Source organism: Cetorhinus maximus, chromosome 1 (assembly GCF_964194155.1).
Source record: "Cetorhinus maximus chromosome 1, sCetMax3.hap1.1, whole genome shotgun sequence".
Taxonomy (NCBI): Eukaryota; Metazoa; Chordata; class Chondrichthyes; order Lamniformes; family Cetorhinidae; genus Cetorhinus; species Cetorhinus maximus.
Window position 1 is genome coordinate 62,282,959 of NC_135879.1, and position 14,120 is coordinate 62,297,078.

The 14,120-nt window shown below is 44.0% G+C and overlaps 1 protein-coding gene across 1 annotated transcript in view; it reads right to left on the reverse strand.

Moving 5' to 3' along the window:
* Nucleotides 1-14,120, reverse strand: part of lrba (LPS-responsive vesicle trafficking, beach and anchor containing) — a 913,498-nt gene that overhangs the window by 340,425 nt on the left and 558,953 nt on the right. The gene's annotated exons all lie outside the window — the stretch shown is intronic.

Consider the following 14,120-nt stretch of genomic DNA (forward strand, 5'->3'; position numbering starts at 1 on the left):
TGATAATGACATACCTGCCTTCACCACCCATTATCCATAGTGCAAACTACTTAGGGATAACTGAAAAATCAATATCCTTCTAGTGCTGGCTCCTGCCTTTACCCTGTTTGATTGTCAGTTCCTGTCTAGGGCCCAATCTGACAAGAAAGGGGCTGTGATTACATGATGCCTTCAGAACACACAACAATATGGAACAACTCAACAGAACAGTAAATTTTGCTTCCACACCCTCCTCATCAATTAGTCTTGGCTGAGATCTGCCTGTATCGTGCAGCCTCTCCATTTTAGAATGAATACATGCAACCCGAACACACCACTGCCCTCAGCTGTGAGCCAGGAAATCCACTGACAGTTTAAACAAAACAGAAAGTTGTAACTGTCATAATCTGCATCACACTTTCACGCCAACAAGCTTGTTATCAGTTGGGGCAAGCCCTGGAACACAAGGCTCAAGCATCCCCGAGTCACCCAGTCATAAATTTTCATGTGAAGTGTGATAAAACACACATGAAATGGTCATGAATTTCCAGGTCCCTTGCATAACACACTGCACTCGGAAATATACACAGTGGGCAAAGCACCAAAAAACAGCTCACTGTTCTTTTCACAAGCTGAAAAGATAGAGGTTTGTTACATCTCTCACTAACTTGTGAAAGTTATCTTATTGAAATGAATATGGAAGAAATAAAGTTTAAATGTGAACAATTTATATTAGAAATTGCAATATTGAAGAGGGTTTGATGACGTATGCAATAATACAAAACTTGCATTAACACTCTGCAAAATTACAATGCGAATGATGGCAGGCTGATGATCTTCCCCCAATAGACACAATGGCACTAAAATTGTAGGTAGACCTTCGGGTAATGATGGGGGGTAAGGAGTTTGAAATTTCATCCCATTAAACAGCCTGGTTATAAAATTACGGCACAGGGGTTTTTTATTCATCAGTAAAACTACTACATTTTTTTACTTCCTACAGACAATACAAAAATTAGCAGCAGATGGATTTAGGAATCAAATTGTTAAATAGGAAGGTTTTACTAAATATAAATTAGAAGAGCTGTCAGATTAAAAAATGCATTTCCTAGTTTTGAAAGAAACTAAGAAAATTAAATCCAACAATGGAAGTAGCCCATGAAGTAATCTTTCTATTCAAAAGGTAGCTTTTTCTCATATTGTAACATTGCAATCCACAACTAGGATAAATTTTAGGGAAAGGGAGGGAGAAAAGAGAAGTGTGTTTTTTCTTTAAAATAGTGTTCTTAAAAAATTTTGTACAAATATCAGAACAATCAATTTATCGCTGGTTTCCAGGGTGAAGTATAATAAATTAATTTTTTCTGATATAATGCATGAAATGAGAGTTTTAAAGAAAAACACAACTGTTTATCTTGCTTATGATGGGGGTAAAGCACTTGTTTTTCCTTCCTCCCTTTCCCTAAGGTTTAGCTTATTTAATGAGAACGCTGATCAGTATCTTACCATTTTAAATGCTGATCAGGAATCAAGCTCAGAAAGTTTAATATCAGTAGCTTTAGCTGGTGTTGCAGTTTTCCTCATCTCGTATGCCCAGCAGTCAGCATTCAGGATAGAAAAGGGTGCAGATTAATGTTATTTCTTATGAGGCTGCTCATTGACGGGATTTGTAGCTGTCATCTGCTGAGTGGTTTTCTCCCAAGTAAGGAGATGCAAAATTAGGAGTCCATGGAGTTGGGGAAATAGTTGTAAATTTTAAATATTTAGGTTTCTTTAAAAACTAATCTGCAAGGTACCCCCACCCCCACCCACATGCCTCAAGTAAGTTGATAACACAGTATTTAGCAGTGAATGGAATGTTAGTTATAATAGTTGTAATGATTCTTTAAACTATGCAATTTCTATCATATTACTGCAATATAGCCAGTTCATGAAAGTTGTGGATAGAAATGCTAACATGGTCACTAGAGAAACTTAAAACATTCTGAGGCAACTTGTTATGGTCTCAGTTTAGCTATGCTTCTGATAACATGTCATGTCCCATTGTCTACACATCTGATAGTGAAGTGAAAGGCCATGGACAGTGTCCAGCCCAGCAGCCAGATCACTCTGAAGCAGTTACAGCCATAGATCAAAGATTTTCCCACAATCACCAGAATTTAGCTTAAAACCCACCTACCCAGTCTTTCACTTAGTTGACAAGGTCAGCATAAAATGAAGGCTTGTTAAAAGCTGCAAATAATAAGGAAAGCAGAAAGGGAAAGATCTAGAAACAAACATCAGCACTAGGGAAGTCTAGAACCCTATATACCAAAGAGGCTGCCTTACTGAAAACTTTATACTTAAAATAAAAAGTTGCTTACTAATGACAAAATACAAAGACAGCGCAAAGTAACCCACTTGAAACCACAGATTACAAACATCGCCACACACATTTTCCTTGAGTAATTTGTATTAAGATTCTATTCTTTCAAAAAGCTGTTCTAACAATTTTCATGAACTATAAATAAACTAGTTTTGAACCAGTAAAAGTGCACAATTTGTGGTAACAGATTGGGGCCTTAGCAATATGCAATTTTAGAAACATGCTTAAACGTTATTATGTTTAATAAGGCATACCTATTTCATAGACATTTTTGGAAAAACATCAAAATACAATTTTCAGATTACCCAATTTGTTCCCACATTTCAGTAATAGTAGTCAATAGTTACATAAAATAGGTTCAAACATATCCTATGGTCTTCCCAGGACACGGGTGAGAATTTTGTATGAAGTACAAAACAATATTAACCTTCTACAGACTCAATGATTCAGAGAAGAAGAATGTGTTTTAAACAGTTACATAAAGGTTTTGATCTGAATCATAAATCCATCCTGTATCAATAAACTAAGCTTCAATGCTATCTTCACATGTTTAGTTTTATTTGTGACATCTCTTTTGCAAACTTCAAACACAAGGCCTCAAACTTGATGTAATAACAAGCATGATGATATACCACTACTGCTGCAAGTTAGCTGTGCTCAATTTCAGATGTTCTGTAAAGCTGTTATTCTGTTAATAGAGTTATAGAGGTCTACAGCACAGAAAAAGGTCCTTCGGCCCATCGAGTCTGCGCCGGTCAAACAAGTACCTAACTATTCCAATCCCATTTTCCAGCACTAGGCCCATAGCCTTGCATGCCATGGCATCACAAGTGCACATCCAAATGCTTCTTAAATGTTATGAGGGTTTCTGCCTCTATCACCCTTCCAGGCAGTGAGTTCCAGATTCCCACCACCCTCTGGGTGAAAAAATTCTTCCTCACATCCCCTCTAAACTTATCTTAAATCTATGCCCCCTGGTTATTGATCCCTCCACCAAGGGGAAAAGTTCCTTCATGCCTACCCTATCTCTGCCGCTCATAATTTTATACACCTCAATCATGTCCCCCCCCTCAATCTCCTCTGCTCCAATTATTATATAGTTAAAATTTAACAAAATAAAATCCACTACTAAATTTCTCCGGTTCATCATAGTTAATTGTTTATGTCTGCAGAAATATAAAAATATAATGAATTTTATCTAACTTACATATGCCGCTGAAGTGGTGAAGCAGGCTATTAGCAGCAAACAAAATCATGAGACATACAAAAGGTTGACAAAATGATTCAGGTTTGCAAAAAGGAATACAGGGTACCAGTAAATTTAACAGCTAACTAATTCATCTATTGATGATGTGATACTAACCACTAAGAACTTTAAAAGTACAAATTCTTATATTTGTGAAACTGGCTAAAGACCAAGTAAATGTTTATAAATGAGATCATGTAAATACCCATCATTGCCTCTAGCAGATTCAATTATTCTTATGGCTCATTATATTAAGTTAGCAAAGTCTGCACTTGCCAGTGTTCCAACTAAAGGTTGCTCAATGCCTGAGCATCAACCTATTTAATAATCGCCCCAGCTCGACATGAATTAAGCATATGCAATGATATAATCTCGCGTTATGAAAGATCCCAGTTTTATTTTCCCCGTTGTAGCCAAGATCATAGTTGAATATTCCGTCTAAAAAGACTTTCCACTATCTGAGTTATTGAGCTGGTGAAGATTCCAGGTCTGACTAGTTGTGGGGAAGGAGGTGGCGTAGTGGTATTGTCACTGGCATTCCAGAAACCCAGGGGTAATGCTCTGGGGGTCTGGGATCGAATCCCACAGCAGATGATTTGAACCCAATAAAAAAAATCTTGAATTAAGTACAATGCCGTCCTTACCTGGTCTGGCCTACACGTGACTCCAGGCCCATAGCAATGTGGTTGACTGGGCAATTGGGGATGGGCAATAAATGTTGGCCGGGCCAGTGACGCCCACATCCCCATGAACGAATAAAATGAAAAGTATCAGAGGAGAACCCACCAAGGGCAGGAAGGGAGGCAGACAAAGTCCAAAAATACCATTCCTTTTCTTGTGCCAGCCATTTCTGCCGAGGCACGTTGGAGCAGGCAGGGCTACATGACACCGTGAAGCTGATTTTCCAGTTGGCCTCCAGGTTCCCGAACTGATTTGGGGGAGGAGGGGGGGGGATGGTATGGGGCAGTTCAACTGCCTGGAGATGGGCACCTAGTGGCAAGTCTGGAGGCCAGAGCTTCATGCAAGCCTAGCCTTGTCTGCCTGGGTGTGGTTGGAGGTGGAGCGCCAAAGGCCATCCTGGAGAGATACCGTACACCACTTCCCCACCCCACAGTGGTCACCTGGCTGTTGCATATGTTGTTTTAATTAAACTTTTTTTAAAAAAGCTGGTGAGAAGGCATCTCGATGTTGAAGCACCCTCTCAGTCACTTCACATCCATTTGAGGCTGCTGCTCCTCTCAATCTGCAAGACCTCTGATTGACCCTCCAGCTTCAAGAATCCACCCTTGATTGGATGGCGAACCTGTCTGCATGCCATTAAGGAGATGGCACTATGACTATTTCCTCCCCGGGGGCAGGTTTGGGAATCGGAAGCAGCCCTAACTCCCGTTTCATACCCCCGATGCAAAAATCCAGCCCCATGTCTCTTTTACTCTTTAAGAGAAAATAGTAGCTTGTTGCTAACTAGGAGTTAATACTTGAGTGGGCTAATGGAAAATCTAGCAAACTGGTTAGTTTCTAGCCTTCATCACCACTTAAACATTTAATTCCAACAAAAAGGACATTTCACCCAAAGGGTAATCAATCAGAAAAGTGCATGAGAGTAAAATATTTGCAAATCCGTCTAAATGGTACCTTGCATTAAAAGTTAGATGCTTGTAAGGAACTTTGACGCTTTGAAGAGTTATAATGTCAAATCCCCTAACTAAAATCTTTCAACATTTTAAATTCAGTTAAAATAATTGTTGTGAAATTATTCTTCTTCATTCAGGATTACATGCAACAAATACTGGATAAAATCAAATGGCACTTTCAACTGAAAAAGTTTTAGTGAACACAAGTCAGAAATTCATCTTTTTTCAAAAACTTTAAATCTTCTTTAATACTGAAACTACCAGTTTAATACTGGTAACGTCAGAAATTGAAATGCAAATGGTAATACAAGATATACGCTCCTTGGCCATGCATCGATCTCTGCATGAGTTCCCTTAAACACATATCCAAAGCTCTATTCCCACTTATTAAATTGTTCAACATTTTAAGGGTGTCTGCTTTATCAAAACACATCTTTAAAACTCTGTAATTATGTAAAGTGCCCAAGGGGTCCAACTAATTCCACCTCCACACCCACCAAGCCCAAATTTTTTTAAATCTGGCCTCACACAGAACTACCCAAGTAGCTCCAGAGTTAGTTGGGACCTTTGTCACTTTGAAGCAGAGTTCACTTAACAGGGGCACAGAAATGGTCTGGCTGCAGTATAACAGCCTAATATCAGTTAAGTGCCCGAACTATAGTATAAAGTGATTCTTTGTTGATTAAGATAATGCATCTATATTTTCTATTATTTTATGCTTTGTTAATTTTTTTTAAGTCAGGCAAGTCACTGCCTTTGATTTTACTATCTAATTTTTAACAGCCATTCTACAAGAACGGATGTGCTATCGTTATCACTAATGTAACAACATTAGAAGTAATGTTTTAATGCCGATACAAATTATTCCAAATGCATCAGTGCTGTAGTCAATTCTATTGTAAGCAAATCTATTTAAGGTATTTATTCCAACCTATCGTATAGAACTAAATTCCATTGCATAGCATGTCTTTTTTTTAAAAGAGTTTTAAGCCTTAAAGACAAAACGCAAAAAGTAAATGTTCAATATTGTGTTACAATATGATTTACAACTCAAATACAATGACTTTAGACAGTAGGCTTTAAGACAGACATGCCAGATGGTTACGTTTACCTGGGGAAAAATGTTTTCTCTTGTAAAAGTAAACAGGGTTACAATTATCAGAAAGGCACCTACCAAAACCATTAACCAGCAGAGATACGAATACTGTATGCATCGCTGAATAATTGTTTTTTGAACCTATTTCCTTTCAGCAATTTGAGCTTCATCACTAGTGCAGGAATTTATTAATGTGACAGATGAAGGCATTAGTCTCTCCCCATACTATTTTTCTATAAATGGCAATGAAGTGCAAGCTTGCAGAGCACATGGTCCAAGGACATTCGCAGGTCAAACGTCAGCAATGTATAAAAGTAATAACCAAAATCCAGGAATGAATTTGTTTGCCAATGTAATGATGTCATCCAATTGCATTTCACGTGATGACTTCACATTTGACAACAGATAGCACTTTGAGAAAAAAACTTTTACCATGACGGCAATGGAACTATACTGCAATGTGAACAGTGAATATAATTTATATATTTAATATTGATATTTCATCTAGCTTTCCACATTTCAAATATCAAGATATGATCTAAATGAAGTATGTGATGAAAAGCTGAGCGATACTATTTGTGACCTTTTGGATGGGTCCCTGTCTGGAATATAAGAATCCCATAGCTCCTTGTCAAATATCCTCAATATACCGAGAAAACAGTTTACATTGACTTTATTTGTAACAGTCACAAATGGAACTTAAATACCTAGTTATGCACCATTGTAAATTCAAATTTGTGAATCCAGATGGCAATCTTTCAATTACTCTATGATTTGGGAACTTCTTTTTATTTTTCAAGATAGTCATATTTTATTATGATGAACAATCTGAAGAGTAAATTGAGAACTAGGTACAATTTCTCCAACTAGAAACAGTGCACAGATTCTTTTATTGTCCTTGACTAGCTAGATGCAGAGTTTTCTTTGGAACAAGTAGGCGCTTTTAACAACTTCTGAAATTGCTAGGCTTGACAGAATCTCAACATTTTATACATTTATCTAATGTTGGCAAACTGTAAATCAATCATACTTATGCCTCTCGAATTTCAAATATCTTAAAGCTTCAGCGACAAACACAGAAAAATGTAAATCATTTAAATGATTTCATTATTCTTAACGTCATTGTTTGCTGTATCATGAAGTTCCAAATTTGTCTGGTTTTCCCAATTACAAAAATGAAATGTATGCTAGTCATACCATGTAAAAGCCATCACTATCACATGAAACATCATCAGTTTACATCAATATGCTTGTCTGCTGGCACTGTACAACTCAAACTACCCTGTATTTCATAGTGATTTTCTTCATGCCAGCTGATCACCATATCAGAGAAAAAATGAACTGAAATGGCTGATCTGAGTACATTTAAACCGTGTTATGATGGTTCAGAGATTGTTACATTGCATTGAAGAATTTCTAATCTTCAATAAAATGTTGCACTGGTCAGGGTACTTAGAATCAGTGTCTGTTTTTTGAATGAAGAACAGACATTTCAGATACAAAAAATAATGAATCAAATCAATATTCAGTATGTATTGTGGGGTCCTGTTTCCAAATTGTTAATACCTGAATTTTTAAAAGCCATTTTTGATTCTGTCTGGTACATTTCAGAACAAAAATGTGTGACAATTTAAAAAGCCACATATATAGAACAGGAAAATAAAAATATACATTAAAAATTGATGAATGATCTCCTGCACTCAACCAATCCAAATTGCATTATGAAAGTCTAGATCAAGAGGGGAATATTTATGAAAGCATCATGATTTGATACTTAAAGTGAAATTAATTTTTTCACCTTTTTTCCATTCACTCAATTGTTTTAACTGGCTTAAATCTCACTGCTGCTAATATAGATAGGTACATGAATCATGAAGCAGCACAATGTACCATACTTGTGTCAACACTAATGAAGGTCAAAATGATGAACGACCATAACATAATGTACTATATTAGCAAATCACACATTGCTAAAATTAAAATTGTAGGAATGCTACAGTACTTATAAACAATTAGGTCAGAATTGCAATTTTGTTCAGAATACTCGCAGAAGATATTTTGGCAAAAATCATAGTAGCAGTCATACAGAACACCACAGCTTTGATAAAACAAAAACATGCACAATCTAAAACTATAAAGGTGTAAAAGAAAAATCTCTCTTAAATCTCAGAAATGTTGCAAGATGCTTTTTTTGTAAAAAAAATTGACACTTCACAAAAAAGCGAATTAATATCAGTTAAATGTTGCAGATTAGATGCATCCAAAGAAACTAAGGAAAAAATGTTATTTACAATTAACAAAGGTCAAATAATACAACTCACATCTTTTAATACACATCTACTTTATTCAGACCGGACAGGTAGTGTTTTGCTGAAATATTTTAACGTAATAGTGGTAAGCATTGGTACCTTACTCAATAATCCATTAGCACTAGACTATTTTGACCAATAATAACTCAATTTTATCCTGGTTATTCAAACATGCTTAAAAATAGGCAAATATGAATTAAACAGTTAAACTGGTAAAATTACTAGAATTTTTAGCCAATAAAAACTAGCACCACAGCATTAGTCAATAAAGGTTAGAGTTCAACAGCCACTTGGTTACCTCATTTTTCTTTCCTTGGTTCTTCCTATTAAATAATAATACACCCGAAAAACAAAAAACAGTTTTAATGTGGTAGTATGACCCAAATCAATATAAACTTTTAAGGATCATGTCACCACATTGAAACTGTATTTTTCCAACCGTTAGAAGGCCAAAATAATTTCAATAAAGGCAATTTCAATCGAAGATGGGGAAAAAAATTATGTCTGTTTAAAATAATTGCTAACTCTTGTGAAAAAGGCAGTGTTCAAATTTGCTTTTATTATTGATCAAAATAGTGGAATGCTATTGGATTATTGAGTAAGACCAGGCCAATAAAAAGGTACCAACACTTGCCACTATTACGTTAAAATATTTCAGCAATATCATACCTGTCCACTCTGAATAAAGTATGTGTGTATAAATGTGTTTATGCATGGGTAGGGGCTGGCGTGTTTATATTTTAGCTCAATCTCACCCCCCTCTGGATTTGTGTGCTTTTCCTAGGACCTTACAGATAAAAGGTCCTGCTCCTCCCTACTATAGTACGCACCATAAACACACAGTAAGCTAAACAAACATGTTGTGGAGCCATCAAAGAAAAAGCCCAGCCTCTCATAATGTATTTATTGTCAGGGAGCAGACCTCCGCCTCCCCAGGCTCATTAGTTGAAGTATGATGAGAGGTGGTAAAGAGTGAATGCAGTTCAATTCATTGAGGGCTTTCAAGTGGCTCTCAAGATGGAGAGCTCGTTCTGTTTCTGTCTCCCTCACTCATTCTCTCTGAAAAGAACCCTGCTCCAGCGACCTGCCAATTTCTATTTAATGCGCCCTCAAGGAAGTGCTGATGGACTCAAAAAACCAACATCATGCTAAAAGGGTGGCAAGGCTCTTCAATTACAGGTTCTGATACGGTCTCCTTTAATTATTCACGCTAAGACGACTTGCTTTCACAGAATCTTTGCCGATAACGTTTTCATAGCGATACGATAAAGGTTCCAAGGCCAGCACACCTTTTATTTAAAAAGGGGCTCACATTGTCAAGGCATTTAAGTAAATAATTTAATATTCCTTTACAAACCTATGTAATGCCACGAATTACGGGGCTGTTAAATGCAGTACATTGGACGGAGCCATAATGCACCGTGGAAATCCGTAATGAAAAGTACGATTAAGGACGGCTACTTTGCTTGAAGGGCTCTTGAATTAATTGACGTCCCCCTGAAAAAAGCGGGACTGATCGGTTTGATTACGTTCCCAACTCCATCAGTAGCATTAAACAAACTAGGAAAATAAATCTTTTGGATTGCAGAAAATCGGTCCTTTCAAGTAATTCTTAGCATAACCTTTTCCATCTTAAATATGTAGGTTTTTAAGGTTGTACTTTTTTGTAAAGTGCAACTTTATCAAAAGTCCACCTTTAAAACTGATGCGAACCCACTGGGTTTGCCCCGCACCGTCTGTTTTTTTTCGGCATGGTACTCAATAATGCTCCACTGGCTGTCGTCAGCTGGAAACATTCAGTCTCGCATCCTGCAGCAACAACGTGGCTTGGGAGAGTTGTTTTTTTTACAATAAATAGTTTTATCAAAAATTAAATGAAACAAGTTGATGAAAACGAGACAAGACAAATCTGTGGCTGAGTACGTGATGTTTGGAACAAAACAAGCAGCTGGAAAATGAAGCCCCACCGGCCTGTCCCGGACCACGGACAAGCCCAAGAAGCGGCCACGGATTGAACACCCAGCCCGTCCTGGAAGGAGACGAGGAAAAGGTCGGCTCGAAGATTCATGAAAATTAAAACTACCACCTTTCGTCAACCAGCTCTGTGGCAATATAAATTATTTCAAGTGATATACTCCAATAAAAAGTTATGTCTGAAACTATATTTTGAAGTCGCAATCCTACAAACCCGCCGGTTCATTATCAGGGCTCGGTTTATAGAAAACGAATCTCAATGTTAATGTCATGTGTGCAGGCATGTTCATTCCAGTTTATTGGAATACGCTGGATATTCACGGAAACATGCAAACCCATTCAAAGTAGATGGATTTTATTGTTTTAAGTCTATGTACAGAAATATGAAAATCGGCAAGTATACAAACAGAGTTTGAAAATTCAGTTCGTTTCGTTTTTATAAGTGGCCGCACGTAATTATGTATAGTCTTTTTTAAAAATAGCATCGTTATCAAGATCTCTCTCAATATATCAATTAGAAATCATTTTAAAATGACCACCAAATTGCTTTGTATGCAAAGTAAACACTGAGTAGAAGAGACTGGATATAAACAAATGAATAAAGAGCGATCTAGCCCCCAGTATCGGCTGCCCCTCTCCCTGCCGCCCCCCCCCTGCACACCACCATCTCCCTCACCAGCACCCGCTGCCCCTCTCCCTACACACCCCCCCATCCCCCGCTGCCCCTCTCCCTACACACCCCACCCATCCCCCGCTGCCCCTCTCCCTACACACACCCCCCCATCCCCCGCTGCCTCTCTCCCTGCACACACCCCCCCATCCCCCTCTCCCTACACACCCCCCTCTGCCCCTCTCCCTACACACACCCCCCATCCCCCTCTGCCCCTCTCCCTACACACCCCCCATCCCCCTCTGCCCCTCTCCCTACACACCCCCCATCCCCCTCTGCCCCTCTCCCTACACACCCCCCATCCCCCGCTGCCCCTCTCCCTACACACACCCCCCATCCCCCTCTGCCCCTCTCCCTACACACCCCCCATCCCCCTCTGCCCCTCTCCCTACACACCCCTCCATCCCCCTCTGCCCCTCTCCCTACACCCCCCATCCCCCTCTGCCACTCTCCCTACACCCCCCACATCCCCCTCTGCCCCTCTCCCTACACCCCCCCAGCCCCCGCTGCCCCTCTCCCTGCACACACCCCCCATCCCCCGCTGCCCCTCTCCCTGCACACACCCCCCATCCCCCGCTGCCCCTCTCCCTGCACACACCCCCCATCCCCCGCTGCCCCTCTCCCTACACACCCCCCATCCCCCTCTGCCCCTCTCCCTACACACCCCTCCATCCCCCTCTGCCCCTCTCCCTACACACCCCTCCATCCCCCTCTGCCCCTCTCCCTACACCCCCCATCCCCCTCTGCCACTCTCCCTACACCCCCCACATCCCCCTCTGCCCCTCTCCCTACACCCCCCCAGCCCCCGCTGCCCCTCTCCCTGCACACACACCCATCCCCCTCTGCCCCTCTCCCTACACACACACCCCCCATTCCCCTCTGCCCCTCTCCCTCCACAACCCCCCCATTCCCCTCTGACCCTCTCCCTGCACGCCCCCCCATCCCCCGCTGCCCCTCTCCCTGCACACACACCCATCCCCCTCTGCCCCTCTCCCTACACACACACCCCCCATTCCCCTCTGCCCCTCTCCCTCCACAACCCCCCCATTCCCCTCTGACCCTCTCCCTGCACGCCCCCCCCCATCCCCCGCTGCCCCTCTCCCTGCACACACACCCATCCCCCTCTGCCCCTCTCCCTGCACACACCCCCATCCCCTGCTGCCCCTCTCCCTGCACACACCCCCCCATCCCCCGCACAAACCCCCCATCCCCCGCTGCCCCTCTCCCTACACATCCCTCCATCCCCCGCTGCCCCTCCCCCTACACACCCCCCCATCCCCCGCTGCCCCTCTCCCTGCACACACCCCCATCCCCTGCTGCCCCTCTCCCTGCACACACCCCCATCCACTGCTGCCCCTCTCCCTGCACACACCCCCCATCCCCCGCACAAACCCCCCATCCCCCGCTGCCCCTCTCCCTGCAGACACCCCCATCCCCCGCTGCCCCTCTCCCTACACACCCCCCATCCCCCGGTGCCCCTCTCCCTACACACCCCCCTCATCCCTCGCTGCCCCTCTCCCTACACCCCATCCCCAGCTGCCCCTCTCCCTACACACCTCCCCATCCCCCGCTGCCCCTCTCCGTACACACACACCCCCATCCCCAGCTGCCCCTCCCCCTACACCCCCCCATCCCCAGCTGCCCCTCCCCCTACACCCCCCCACCCCCCGCTGCCCCTCCCCCTACACCCCCCCATCCCCCGCTGCCCCTCTCCTTGCACACCCCCATACCCTGCTGCCCCTCTCCCAGCACACCCCCATCCCCCGCTGCCCCTCTCCCTGCACACCCCCATCCCCCGCTGCCCCTCCCCCTACACACCCCCATCCCCCGCTGCCCCTCTGCCCCTCTCCCTGCACACACACCCCCATCTCCCGCTGCCCCTTTCCCTGCACACACCCCCCATCCCCCGCTGCCCCTCTCCCTACACACCCCCATCCCCCGCTGCCCCTCTCCCTGCACACACACCCCCATCCCCCGCTGCCCCTCCCCCTACACACCCCCATCCCCCGCTGCCCCTCTCCCTGCACACACACCCACATCCCCCGCTGCCCCTCCCCCTACACACCCCCATCCCCCGCTGCCCCTCTCCCTGCACACACACCCACATCCCCCGCTGCCCCTCCCCCTACACCCCCCCCATCCCCCGCTGCCCCTCTCCCTGCACACACCCCCCCATCCCCCGCTGCCCCTCTCCCTGCACACACAACCCCATCCCCCGCTGCCCCTCCACCTACACACCCCCATCCCCCGCTGCCCCTCTCCCTGCACACACACCCCCATCCCCCGCTGCCCCTCCCCCTACACACCCCCATCCCCCGCTGCCCCTCTCCCTGCACACACAACCCCATCCCCCGCTGCCCCTCCCCCTACACCCCCCCTGCACACACACCCCCATCCCCCGCTGCCCCTCTCCTTGCACACACACCCCCATCCCCTGCTGCCCCTCCCCTACATACCCCCCATCCCCCGCTGCCCCTCCCCTACATACCCCCATCCCCCGCTGCCCCTCCCCTACATACCCCCATCTCCCGCTGCCCCTCCCCTACATACCCCCATCCCCCGCTGCCCCTCTCCCTGCACACACCCCCATCCCCCGCTGCCCCTCTCCTTGCACACACCCCCATCCCCCGCTGCCCCTCTCCTTGCACACACCCCCATCCCCCGCTGCCCCTCTCCTTGCACACACCCCCCCATCCCCCTGCACCCCCCCAACCCCCGCTGCCCCTCTCCCTACACACCCCCATCCCCCGCTGCCCCTCTCCCTGCACACACCCCCATCCCCCGCTGCCCCTCTCCCTGCACACACCCCCCATCCCCCTGCACCCCCCATTCCCCTGCACCCCCCCA